We start from the raw sequence: 14,776 nt of genomic DNA, 5'->3' as shown, positions 1-14,776 counted from the left end.
CCCATTTTCTTCCTTTTTACTGGCTCTGATATAACCTAAATGCGTTACAAGCGCCGTAAAACCCTTAAAAACAAACAAAAAATCAGCGGACAGTTCACCCACTTTCCTGTCTCTAAAATCAATTGAAAAATGCTGTGAAATCAAAATAATTTACAATCAGTTTGATTGGATAGATGAAATCGAAAGCAGGTCTGACATCCGAGCTCACATATCGGCCTTGTTTAACATTGTTGTAATGGATACTATTTTGCGAGATTTCCATTAATTGATTGTGTTATCAGACCTGGCAAATAAGTGCACATTGGAGTGACGCATTGATTTATAAACCCTCAAAAAGGTTCCCAGTTTAACTATAGAGTACTTTCCAGCAAGTTTTTTGTATTAACCCTCTCCTTACCAGCCATTTTCAGGATTTTCCTCAAAACTTCACACCCAACTAACACAAAAATATATTTTTTATCACTCAACCACAATAGCAGTAAAGTTCTTGCCATACACAATTTCTTTAGCAAAACGTGCTCTACAATACACTGTTCATTTTCTTTAAATTCCATGATGTACAAAAGAAATTTGAATATGTAAAATGTTGGTTGTATCGTCACGAATGTGACGATTTTCCTATAGTTGGTATGGAGAGGGTTAAGCCAAGCGACCCAACCATTGCCGGGTGGTCAAAGAGGTCAGAATTAAGTCGGGACGTAAATCAGGATTCTTGGGTGGGGATCCTGACCTCCCATAGTGGGCACTGGGTGGGGATCCTGACCTCCCAGAGCGGGCAGGGAGGTACACACTGTGTCTTCTATCCCCTTATATCTGTTTTCCAACATGCTTTCTGTCTTTGTCTTGGAATGAGATTACATAGTTTTTTTCCTGGCCCTGGTCGGAGTCCTGGCTGGGAGGGAAACAGTCAAATGCATAGTTATTGTTTTGGGAGATGATATTTTTTTTCCTTGTAAATCATCTCTCTGTTATGTATTAGTATATTTGTTATTTTTTAATGTAAAATGTGGCATTTGAGTGTGTTCCTCTTTGTTGGATTTTGTTCTTGTGTCCGGAAGAGACTTAAAGGTGATCTCAAACTAATTACATTGGTGGTGTGCTATTGGAATATACATCTGATCCCTATTTGTTCCCAGTTCCCCTATGTCTTACTTTCTCTTGGATGCTTCAATTGTAATTCTAGAACTTTATACTATCCCATTTTCTTCCTTTTTACTGGCGCTGATATAACCTAAATGTGTTGCAAGCGCCGTAAAACCCTTAAAAACATAAAAACAAACCATAGTGGGCAGGGAGGTACATACTGTGTCATCTATCCCCCCCCCCCCCCCCCCCCCCCCCCCACCATACCCGTTTTCCAATTGTTTCCTGTCATTGTCTTAGTTCTGTCCTGATCCTTGCCGGAGTTCCTTATCTGGGAGGGAAACAGTCGAATGTATATTTATAGTTTTGGGAGATATTTTTTTCCTGGTTAATCATCTCCCTGTTATGCATTGTATTATGTTTAGTTTACATATTATATTATGATTGGTAAACATTTGAGTGTATTCCTCTTAGTTGGGACCTGTGCTTGTGTCTGGATGAGACTTTTAGGTATCATCTCAAACTAAGTACTTTGACGGTGTGCTCTTGGAATCTACATCTGTTCCCTATTTGAACCAATTCCCCGTTGTCTTACCTTTTCATTTGTGCGTTAATTGTAATTCTAGAACTTTTTACTATTCCATTTTCTTCCTTTTTACTGGCGCTGATATGATCTTAATGTGTTGCAAGCGCCGTAAAACACTTAAAAAACAAACAAATCAGGATTCAAAGCATGACCGTTATTGTGTCAGTGCCGGTAGGTTACCCTCGTTGAGGGATACAGAGCAGCCACTGTTATGAATATCTCAATGTGACCTATTGTCTCCAAACGGTATAAACAAGATGTCAACAAATGTGACTGTGGTAAGGTCCTGGGTTCGAGCCTCGCTCGGTGCATATTTGAGTCCTTGGAAAAGGCTCTTTACTCATATTCTCTCACCGAACTCGGGTGTAAAATGAGTACCTGGCCGTTAACGGCGTTATCTCTATCGGGAAAAAAATGTATTATTGCCTAACAGGCGTCATGTCTTGTTCTACATGTTAAGAGTTGCTGTTTAATGAATATCGCTCTATATAAAAATTCAATTTTTAAATGCCCAGAAGGGTGGGGTTCCTGACCTCCCATAGTGGACAGGGGGTACATACTGTGTGTCTTCTATCCCCTTATATCTGTTTTCCAACATGCTTTCTGTCTTTGTCTTGGCATGAGATTATTTGGGTTTTTTTCCTGTCCCTGGCCGGAGTCCTGGCTGGGAGGAAAACAGTCAAATGTATAGTTATTGTTTTGGGAGATATTTTTTCCTTGTAAATGATCTCTCTGTTATGTATTATTATATTTGTTATTTTGAATGTAAAATGTAGGCATTTGAGTGTATTCCTCTTTGTTGGATTTTGTGCTTGTGTCCGGATGAGACTTATAGGTGATCTCAAACTAAGTACATTGGTGGTATGCTCTTGGAATTTACATCTGATCCCTATTTGTCCCCAGTTCCCCTTTGTCTTACTTTTTCTTGTGTGCTTTAATTGTAATTCTAGAACTTTTTACTATCCCATTTTCTTCCTTTTTACGGCGCTGATATAACCTAAATTTGTTGCAAGCGCCGTAAAACCCTTAAAAACAACCAAGGGTGGGGTTGTGGTCAATGTCAAAGCCAATATCCATTGTACTTCATGAAACATGTGACTGGGTCGGGCTCCTGACCTCCCAAAGTGGGCGGGGAGGGACTTGCTGTGCCTTCTATCCCCTTATATCTGTTTTCCAATTTGCTTTCTGTCTTGGCCTTGGAATGAGATTATTTGGTTTTCTCCTGGCCCTGGCCAGAGTCCTGGCTGAGAGGGAAACAGTCAACTGCATAGTTATTGTTTTGAGAGATGATATTTTTTCCCTTGTAAATCATCTCTCTGTTATGTATTATTATATTTGTTATTTTGAATGTATAATGTAAGTATTCGAGTGTATTCCTCTTAGTTGGGTTTTGTGCTTGTGTCCGGATGAGTCTTATAACATGTAATCTCAAACTAAGTACATTGATGGTATGCTCTTGGAATCTACATCTGATCCCTATTTGTTCCCAGTTCACCTTTGTCTTACTTTTTCTTGGGTGCTTTAATTGTAATTTTATAACTGTTTACTTTACTATCCCATTTTCTTCCTTTTTACTGGCGCTGACATGACCTTAATGTGTCGCAAGTGCAGTAAAACCCTTAAAAACAAAAACAAATTCTAGGCCTTTATCTGTCTCATATCCATGCCGGGTTTCTAGTGGTTATATCAAGCTGTTTTATATAAATGGCCACCGGGTTTTAAATAATGTATAACATATGAATTTACTTGCCATAGCCATAACCTTGTCATTACAGCACTCGTTACCATTGCACTATCACCAGTATAAACCATCATTATCATCATCACCATTCTGGGTGGGGTTCCCGACTTCCCATAGTGGTCAGGGAGGTACTTACTGTGTCTTCTATGTTTTCCAACATGCTTTATGTCTTTGTCTTGGGATGAGATTACTTGGTTTTGTCCAGGCCCTGGCCGGATACCCTGGCTGGGAGAGAAACAGTCAAATGTATAGTTAGGGTTTTGGGAGATGATATTTTTTTTTCTTGTATCTGTTATGTACTGTATTATTTGTGTGTTACATATATATGTTTTGTAACCATTTGAGTGTGTTCCTCTTAGTGGGGAGCTCTCTTGGAATTTACATCTGTTCCCTATTTAAGAATTCCCCTTTGTCTTACCTTTTCTTGGGCGTTTTAATTGTAATTATAGATATTTTTACTATCCCATTTTCTTCCTTTTTACTGGCGCTGATATGGCCTAAATAAATGTGTTGCAAGCGCCGTAAAACCCTTAAAATCAAATCTTTTAACATATTAATTTACTTGCCATAACTATTATCATTGTCATTACGGCACCCGTTACCATCACCAGTGTAAACCATCATCATCACCCTTTAACCGACAATCCCCACCACTATATTAACTCACTCAATCCTAGAGATTTTTGCTACTTTTCAAAATCGGAAATAATGTATTAAAAATGAGCATGTACATAGATAGATAGTTTTATTAATCAACTATCATTAACATGCAAACATACAAACATTAGCTTTGATACTACGCCTGTAATTTGACTCAGAAAAATGTAATAAATAGACATGGGGTAAGTAACCCGAGTAAACTACGGATATAGTCGGTGTTAGGATTGAGTGGGTTGATATATAGATATTATTATTATGATCATTGTTGTTATTGCCAAAGACGAGAGAGAATAAACAACACGGGTTTTGGGCGTGTGTGTGTGTTGGGGGGTGGGGAAGAGAGAGAGAGAGAGAGAGAGAGAGAGAGAGAGAGAGAGAGAGAGAGAGAGAGAGAGAGGGGGGGTGTCTTCTGATTATGAAATGGTAGGCATGAGGCCATTTGCTCCGTCCTCTATTCCCCCATATTATGCTTTCCCTTTCAATGTTATCGGTCTTTATTCTGAATTTGTGATTGCTCGGTTTGTTTGGGTTTTGTTTACCTTCTTCATCTTAGTCCTTAGCTGTGAAGGAGACAGTCCAATGTATATTTTACCTTTTTTGAGAGATGATTTATTTTCCCCCTTGTAAATCATCTCTCTGCTACTGTTATATTCTATTATATTATTAGTTGGTTTTGACAAGTATATTATTGTACTATGTACTCATTTGAGTGTGTCCTTCATGGCGGGAACCTTTGCTTTGCCTGGGTGGATGTATGGGGGGTGGGGGGGGGGGGGGGCACTTTCAGGTCATGGGAAAATTTGCACATCGATGGATTGCTCGTATATTATTTTTTTCCCTCACCATCCTACCTTTTACTGGCGCCGTAAAACAAAAGGAAAACCATGGGTTTTAAGCGTGAAGACAATCCCATCTTATTGGGAGTGGGGCCTTTTTTACCTCCCAACGTGGACGAAGAGGACACTCTTGTTGCGTCTGCTATCCCCCTTTTTTATCTTTTAATTTCCATTTCTATGTTCCTCTATGTCCGGGTTCCGCATTAAGATGGTGGGCAGAAGGCCACACATTGTCTGTCTATCCCCTATATCTGTTTGCTGGCTTTGTCTTGAAATGGGATAACTTGGTTTTGCCATAGCCCTGGCTGGAGTCCTTAACTGGGAGGGAAGCAGTCAAAATTGTTTTGGGGGATATTTTTCCCCTTCTAAATCATCTCTCTGTTATGTCCTGTTAATTTTTTTTAAAATTTGTTTTAAATATAGGCTATATAATGATTTGTAAACATATTAGTTCTCTTAGTGAGGACCTGTGCTTGTGTCTGGATGAAACTTTTCGGTGATCTCAAACTAAGTTACGTACACAGTGCGCACATCTTTTCCCTATTTGAACCCTTCGTGCGCTTTCGATTGTAAATATGTAACTTTATTTTTTAGACTACTCTATTTTCTTCCTTCTACTGGAGCTGAATGACCTAAAGGTGTGGCGAGCGCTGTAAAACCCTAAAAAGCAAACAAGATGGCCGAGGGTTTTTTCTTCTTGGTCCTGGCGGGGAGACTTTGTAAAATTTCCACCAAGAGGAATACACCGGAGTGTAAAAACTTAATGTTCAGACTGAAAACTTAACGGTACATAATAGAGAGATAATTTGCATCTAAGACATCCCATGGGGTGTGGGAGAAATGAACGTGATTTGTAACTTCCGGTGGGTGGGAGTTCACTAGCTTCAAACAACAAAAAAGGGTAGGAATGGGAGGCAACTCGTACATCCCATGGGTGGGAATGTAAAAAACGGTTGGGGCTGCCTGAAGCCGGTGATCGTGAAAATGGAGAGGCTTCGTATGGGAACAAAACAGACAAATGGACGTTTCGGGTACAAACGCTTCGTCAGCACAATACACAAATAATTGTGGAAAGCAAATAAAATAAAATGCAAAATAACTAGTATCGTCTGTCCTCAATTGTTTTGTTCCCATACGAAGCCTCTCAGTTTTCACTTTTTCGGTAGTATTGGAAGGGGCCTCTTCATGGTGTATTCTAACAAACGTATTGGGCAACAGTCAGTGCAGTCAAACTACTGTAACGAGAGCCTCTCATTGCATCTTTTCTCGTTATCCACAAATTTTTTATTTTTTTTAAATTAATGCTGCTTCATCCATTTATAGTACTGATATTTATATATATATATATAATTTTGTCGCCAGTATTGATTATTCTGTAATAAATGATTATAAAATAATGATCAGCCATCGAGTTTTTGGTTTTATTTTTGTTATTTTTGCTTACTGTTTTGGGGTTTTTTTTTATGTTGATGTCTTTACTGGTTCAATTTTTGTTTTGTTTCTGCAACTTTTTTAAAACCGTTTTTGTTGTTGTCCTTACTGGTTCTGTTTTTTTGTCTTCTGTACTCACCCCTTCATTGTTTACCGGTCTGTTTTCAGTTTGTGATACTGTTACTTGGGCACTTTTTAAAAGAAAATTAGTACACCCAAATTTTCAACAACAAAAACCCCCCGTCCTATCCTGATGGAAACGAGCAATTACTATAGAAACCTAGTGACTCTGAAGGTATACTCCCTCACAATTTAGGATTCCTAAGTCATTTCACTCCAGGAGGAAGCTAGAAATGCGACATGGAAACGGACAGCAGGTAAGGGAAGTGGGTTTTACGGCGCTTTTAGGTTATTTTAGCGCCAGTAAAAAGGAAGAAAATGGTATTGACAAATTCTAGAATTACAATTAAAGCACCCAGGGAAAAGTAAAGTCAAAAGAGGAATTTGTTCAAATGGGGGACAGCAGATGTAAGAGCACACTATCAGTGTATTTAATTTGAGATTACCTAAATGTCTCACCCAGACACAAGCACAGGTCCCCACTAAGAGGAACACACTCAAATGTTTACAAATCACATGTTAAAAATTTAAAAATAACAATAACAGTAAATTACAGAGAGATGATTTACAAGACAAAAAATAGCATCTACCAAAGCTATACCTATACATTCGACTGTCTCCCGCCCAGCCAAGGACTCCGGCCAGAGTCAAGACAAAACGCATTCCAAGAGAAAGACGGAAAGAGATTGAGGGATAGAAGACACAGCAAGTACCTCCCTGCCCACTATGGTAGGTCGGGAACCCAACCCAAGCTATCTATAGACTTATAGTGCAAGTTGAAAAAGGGGAGAGAAGTAGGTTCCATGTGCCTTTTATTTATGTGGCGCTAGACGCATTTCAGCGTCAGTTAAAAGAAGTTGAGAAAGCAACACACACACACACACACACACACACACACACACATAAAGAAGCAGAGAAAAACAATAAATTTGCATGTTAATGATAGTTGAATAAAACTATCTATGCACATGCTCATTTCTAATACAGTTTTTCCAATTTTGAAAAGTAGCAAAAATCTCTAGGATTTAGTGAGTTATTCAAATAAAGAGCAGTAATAGTAGAACTGACAGATTCTAGTCTTAAGGAGACCAAGAGACGCCAACCTCAAGAATCAGAAATGTGTAATTTGGGAGGGAAAGATGTGTAGTTTCAAAATAAATGTGTAATCCAGTACAGTCCCCAATTCATGAGAAAACTGATCTCTTTATAAATACTCGTAACCCCGGCGGCTCGCTTAAAATAGGTAATTTCCGAATATTTTCGAATTTTTCATATTTTACTTAAAAAATAGTCGACATCTCTAAAGACCCGCTCAGTCACAAAAATAGAAGTACCGATAAAAGGGAAAGAATCACTACTTACAAAATATATACTAATAAATTGTAACGTAAATATTCAATTCAATTTTAATTTAAATGCTTTTACTTTTGTTTGTTTTTGTTTTTGGGTTTTTTTGTTTTGTTTTGTCTTTTTTTTTTTTTTTTTTTTGGTTTAGGGAAAATGATTAGGAGAACAGTAGGGCGTTTGAAGTTAAAACAACAAAAGAAAAGGGACGTCTAAGGGGACTGGTTGAAATATATTATTTGTTTGTTTGTTTTTAAGGGTCTTAAGGCGGTTGCAACACATTTAATTTTAGGTCATATCGGCGCCAGTAAAAAGGAAGAAAATGGGAGCGAAGATCTTGAATTGCACTTGAATTACCCAAGAAAAAGGAAGAAAAAGGGGGATTGGTTCAAATAGTGAACAGATGTTGATTCCATGAGCACACCATCAATGTAGCCTACTTAGTTTGAGATCACCTAAATGTCTCACCTGACACAAGCACAGGTCCCCACATAGTGGAACACACTCAAATGTTTAAAAAACATATATAAAGCAAAAATAATACAATGCATAACAGATAGATGATTTACAAGACAAAAAATATCATCTCTCATAACCCTAACTATCCATTTGACTGTTTCCATCTCAGCAAGAGTATCCGACCAGGGGCCAGGACAAAAATAAGTAATCTCATTCATATTTTTACATTTTTGTGCATTTGCATACGTTACATATATATATATATATATATATATATATATATATATATATATATATATATATATATATATATATATATATATATATATATATACACACATTGCCGCCATAGATTCTCAACTTTGTGTTTATACATTTTCAATGAAAAAATTTCATGCATGCCACATCTGTACTGTAAACGAATTTCCATTTTTTTGGATGAATAAAGTATATCTTATCTTATCTTATGACAAATCAGAAATCATTGATGAAGATTTCTCTGGATGAAATTTAAAGTTTTGAAGGCCATTTTCACAATATGGAGAATATTTGCATGTTTAAGTGTTTGGCAGAAAACGGTAGGGACTGCCTGAAGCCAGTGATCGTGAAAATACTATACTAACGAAAGAGTGAAAATGGAGAGGCCTCGTATGGGTATTCATACCGCACCACCTTTGAGTACAGACGATACAAGTTATTTTGTTTTCTTCGTTAACTTGTGTATTGTTGTGCTGACGAATGGGTTGTACCTGAAACGTCCATTGTCTGTTTTGTTCCCATACGAAGCCTCTCCATTTTCACTCTGTCATTAGTAAGTGTTTGGCCCAACATTTTGTAGTGTTTGTCTTGGTGGAGATTGACATTGCAGAGCATTTTTCAGCTCTACATCAGACTGCAGAATGTTTGCATCGTTATGATATAATCTCATTCTGAATAAGAGAATATCGTCTGTGAATTATTTAACTCTCTCCTTACCAGATATTTTTAGAATTTCCCCCGAAATTTCACACCCACCCAGCACAAAATAGACTTTTCTTACTCAAACAAAAAGTGACATGTGAGCTCTTCAACACAGTGTTTAGTACTTATAGCTGTAGTCAAAGCACTTCTTCCAATTGTATGATGTACAAGAAACATCAGTATGAGAAAATTGTCGGTTACATCGTAACGAATGTGACGATTTTCCTATGGGTGGTAAGGAGAGGGTTAAAATTTGTTTCACTCGATCGATTTTTGTTGTTTGTTTGTTGTTTTTTAGGGGTTTTACGGCGCTTGCAACACATTTAGTTTATATCAGCGCCAATAAAAATAAATAGAATGGGAGAGTTAAAAGTTTTAGAATTACAATTAAAGCACCCAAGAGAAAGTAAGACATAGGGGAACTGGGAACAAATAGGGATCAGACGTACTGTAGATTCCAAGAGCATACCATCAATGTACTTAGTTTGAGATCACCTATAAGTCTCATCCGGACACAAGCACAAAATCCAACAAAGAGGAATACACTCAAATGCCTACATTTTACATTCAAAATAACAAATATAATAATACATAACAGAGAGATGATTTACAAGGAATAAAATATCATCTCCCAAAACAATAACTATGCATTTGACTGTTTCCCTCTCAGCCAGGATATCTGGCCAGGATCAGGACAAAACCAAGTAATCTCATGCCAAGACAAAGACAGAAAGCATGTTGGAAAACAGATATAAGGGGATAGAAGACACAGTATGTACCTCCCTGCCCACTATGGGAGATTCGTGGTTTCTGTACTTGCGTAACAGGGATGACTACAATCAAACAGACAAGTTGTACACCTCTGCTCCTCAACTATCAACATCTTAACCATATGAGGGAACTGTAAAAAAAAAAACAGTATTGCACAAGTGAATATAACAGCTAGAAAAAAATCATTCCCCCACCACCCCCAAAATTAAAAACAACAAAAAAACCCCCAAAAACTTAACACAAGACATGTCAGGTTCAAACCCCTTCTTCAGCCAACAACAAAAAAAAAAAAACAGTAATAAAGCTGTTAAATTCATTTGTCCAATATTAAAAGTCCACAGCTTAGTGTTCATTTTAAACCACATTGCAATAAACCATGTACATCATTGAACAAAGTATTCAATATAATCTGTGTTGGTTGTGTAAATACTGTGCACATATATAGAGAAAAAAATAAGCTATATGTAATATAATATAATATAATATAATATATAGTATGAAATACATTCAGCAGCAAAGTACAATTCAGGACTGGTTTCCCAAAACTTGTTAAACTGGTTTGTTTTTAAGGGTTTTACTGCAATGCAACATTATTCTCGGTATGAATTGACATGACAATAGGGAAGACACGTCGTCATGTGAAAAAAAACTGGTTCCTCTTTTGTTTTTGATTTTAACCGTCTCCTTACCACCCATAGGAAAATGGTCACAATCGTTATGATTCAACCCACAGTTTTCTCATTCTCATTTCTCTTGTACATCACAAAATGTAAAGAAATGCTTTGACTTTGATGACAGCTATTAATAATAAACCTCGATTCGATATCAAAATGCGTGAAATGGCCATAACAATTTATTTGGAAAACCACCCTTCCAATTGAATGAACAAGCATTGCAAAACAATGAACAATATTTAATTCTACTCGAGCCTGACATCAGGTCTCTTAGCGTTCATCAACAAATAATTTTTTTGAGTTTGAATTATTTTATTTATTAAAAAAAAAAAGAATTTTTTTTTTAAAAAAAGAAAGAAATAATCTAAAAAAATAAGCAGTAGCAGCTTGCACAGACCTGCCACAATAAACAAAAATATCTGAAAATAGTTTGGACAAAATCCGAATTGGAGAAAAAAAATAAGTCAAAAGTACATTTTCTGCCTTATTTGTTTGTTTTTGTTTTTAAGGGTTTTATGGCACTTGCAAACATATTAAAGTCATACCAGCGCCAGTAAAAAGGAAGAAAATGGGATAGTAAAAAGTTCTAGAATTGCAATTAAAGTACCCAAGAAAAGGTAAGACAAAGGGGAACTGGTTCAAATAGGGAACAGATGTAGATTCCAAAGCACTTAATTTTGAGATCACTAATAATAATAATAATAATAATAATAATAATACAGCAATAACAATATTAACGCAGGATAATAAATATGTCCGGACTAGATTTTTTTTAAAAAGAGAAATATACTTACAAGAGGGGAAAAATAAAGAACCAATTTGAGAGCCCCAGAGTCTAGAGTAACACTGACAATGACTAGCAGTAGCTTTATATGGCATTTTACATATAGTATCTTTCAAATGGATCTGATTATTTTTGAAGTAATTTGACATTAAAAAATGAGGTTTGTTTGTTTGTTGCTTTAGGTCTCTTCCAACACAATTGAGGTTATATGAGAGACCGCTGAAACAAAAAAACAAGCAATCTAACAAAAATAGTACAAATGTAAATCAAAATCATAACCTGAAGATATCATAAGCTAAATTATAAATAACCAAGAACAAACAGGCAGAAGATTTACAGAAAAAAAAAATATCCCCTGTCAAAAATACAATCACAAACCAAAGAAGCAGGATAGGCTAGTAAAGAGAAGAAGAAACGACATCACTATCGGATCGTACACCCATGCGAACATCATTGGTATATGATTCAAGGGTGATGCTCCCATCCAACCACCCGCAAAAATGAGGTCAAAACACAGAATGATGATTCATTATCAACAGCCATTTTGAAAGTACAAATATCTCATTGTTTACTAGTATTATAAAAAATGAAACGGGGGAAGAGAGACCGAGGGGGATGCAATCCAGTTACTAAAATGGAAAAAGATGGAAAACGTTGGATTATGGGGATGAAAACATCAGCATTGTCAGCTAACCCACTCAATCCTAGAGATTTTTGCTACTTTTCAAAACTGGAAAAATAAATTGTAGTAAAAATGAGCATGTACATAGTTTTATTCAACTATCATTAACGTGTAAAAACTAAAAACATTAGCTTTTGATACTACGCCTATAATTTGTCTCAGAAAAATGTAATGAATGTGCATGGGGGTAAAAGTAACCCAGGGTGTACTACGGATATAGTCAATGTTAGGGTTGAATGGGTTAATCCACTCCTTACCACCCATAGGAAAATCGTCACATTTGTTTCGATGCAGCCAACAATTTTCTTATTCTGACTTCATTTTGTTTTAGTTATAGCTATAAAATACTCAACACTGTGTTGCAGAGCTCATTTTTCTGAACAAAATATATAATATACTCGTTGCTAATCTGTTTGAAAAATCGATTTTTGTGTTGGGTGAGTATGATGTTTAGGGTAAAATTCTGAAAATATCTGGCAAGGAGAGAGTTAAGACAATGTCAGATGTGACCCAATGTAGTAATCTGGTATTATGTCGGTGTGAACTTGATCTCAGAGAAGTTTGATTTCAAAGCCTAAATGACCAGTGTCAGGAAATTCAAGTTTTAACATGTGTGTTTTTATTTTTAATGGTTTTACCGCGCTTGTTTTGTTTTGTTTTGTTTTTAAGGGTTTTACGGCGCTTGCAACACATTTAGGTTATATCAGCGCCAGTAAAAAGGAAGAAAATGGGATAGTAAAAAGTTCTAGAATTACAATTAAAGTACCCAAGAAAAAGTAAGACATAGGGGAACTGGGAACAAATAAGGATCAGATATAGATTCCAAGAGCATACCACCAATGTACTTAGTTTGAAATCACCTATAAGTCTCATCCGGACACAAGCACAAAATCCAACAAAGAGGAATACACTCAAATGCTTACATTATACATTGAAGATAACAAATATAATAATACATAACAGAGAGATCATTTACAAGGAAAAAAAATATCATCTCCCAAAAAAATAACTATGCATTTGACTGTTTCCCTCCCAGCTAGGACTTCGGCCAGGGCCAGGACAAAACCAAGTAATCTCATTCCAAGACAGAGACAGAAAGCATGTTGGAAAACAGATATAAGGGGATAGAAGACACAGTATGTACCCCCCTGCCCACTATGGGAGGTCAGGATCCCCACCCAGTTACCGCGCTTGCAACACATTTAGGTTATATCAACGCCAGTAAAAATGAAAGAAAATGGGATAGTAAAAAGTTCTAGAATTACAATTAAAGCACCCAAGAAACGGGAAGACAAAGGGGAATTGGTTCAAATAGGAAACAGATGTAGATTCCAAGAGCACACTTTCAAAGTTCTTAGTTTGAGATCACCAGACACAAGCACAGGTCCCCACTAAGAGGAATACACTGAAATGTTTACAAATCAATATAATACGTATACAAAACATAATACAGTGCATAACAGAGAGATGATTTACTAGGAAAAAAATATCATCTCCCAAAACAATAACTATGCATTTGACTGTTTCCCTCTCAGCTAGGACTTGGGCCAAGGGAAATCCAAGTAATCTCATTCCAAGACAAAGACAGAGAGCATGTTGGAAAACAGATATAAGGGGATAGAAGACACAGTATGTACCTCCCTGCCCACTATGGGAGGTCAGGAACCCCACCCAGAAGTTTTAAGATAATTATGAAATAAAAAAATCACACTCCTCCATTACAAGTGATTATTTTAACTCAACATTTTATAAGCTGAGAATTCAATTCAAGTCTGATCACGGGGTTCTTATGACGTGCACATATTTGCAAGTCTGATAACCCAATTCATTTTGGGCTCATTGTTGTAATGGAAACCTAAAAAAAAATGATGCAAAATATTGTCCATTACAACAATGTTAAACTAGGCCCATAATTGCGTCCGGATGTCAGACCTGTATACATGTACACATCGCGTTCATCCCCATTTAATACCATTTAGAAAAATTTGATGACAAATGATGACATATAATTTGTGGTAAAGAAGTAAGTTACATCAAAATACTACAGAGGTGTGTCACAATGAACAAACAAGAAATAATCTGTATTGACCCAGCAGAAATACACGGTTTCTTCCAATAGTATTAGGATTTATACTTTCAATAATAACTTTACAAGTAATGAAGTCAAGTTCCTTTTGGTATATTTTCAAGTAGAATAAAATACATTAAAGACTTTTACTTTTAGTCTAAAATTTAAGTTTGAAAATCTGAATCTGAGAGACAAAAAATAAAAATTATCAAAATAAAAACCCAAATTAAATATCATGGCCAAATTTGTGAGAGGAAATATCTGTACATATCAATTATATCATCATAGGTGACAAGGTGACTTGAAAAAAGAAACATTGAGCTATTTATATAGTGCAATATCCACTCATGTTTTGTTTGTTTTTAAGGGTTTTACGGCACTTGTTTTTTGTTTTGTTTTTAAGGGTTTTACGGCGCTTGCAACACATTTAGGTTGTATCAGCGCCAGTAAAAAGGAAGAAAATGGGATAGTAAAAAGTTCTAGAATTACAATTAAAGCACCCAAGAAAAAGTAAGACAAAGGGGAATTGGTTCAAATAAGAAACAGGTGTAGATTCCAAGAGCACACTATCAAAGTA

Source organism: Berghia stephanieae, chromosome 5 (assembly GCF_034508935.2).
Source record: "Berghia stephanieae isolate SIO BIC M18660-M18661 chromosome 5, UCSD_Bste_1.3, whole genome shotgun sequence".
NCBI lineage: Eukaryota > Metazoa > Mollusca > Gastropoda > Nudibranchia > Aeolidiidae > Berghia > Berghia stephanieae.
This window is presented reverse-complemented; position numbering follows the sequence as displayed.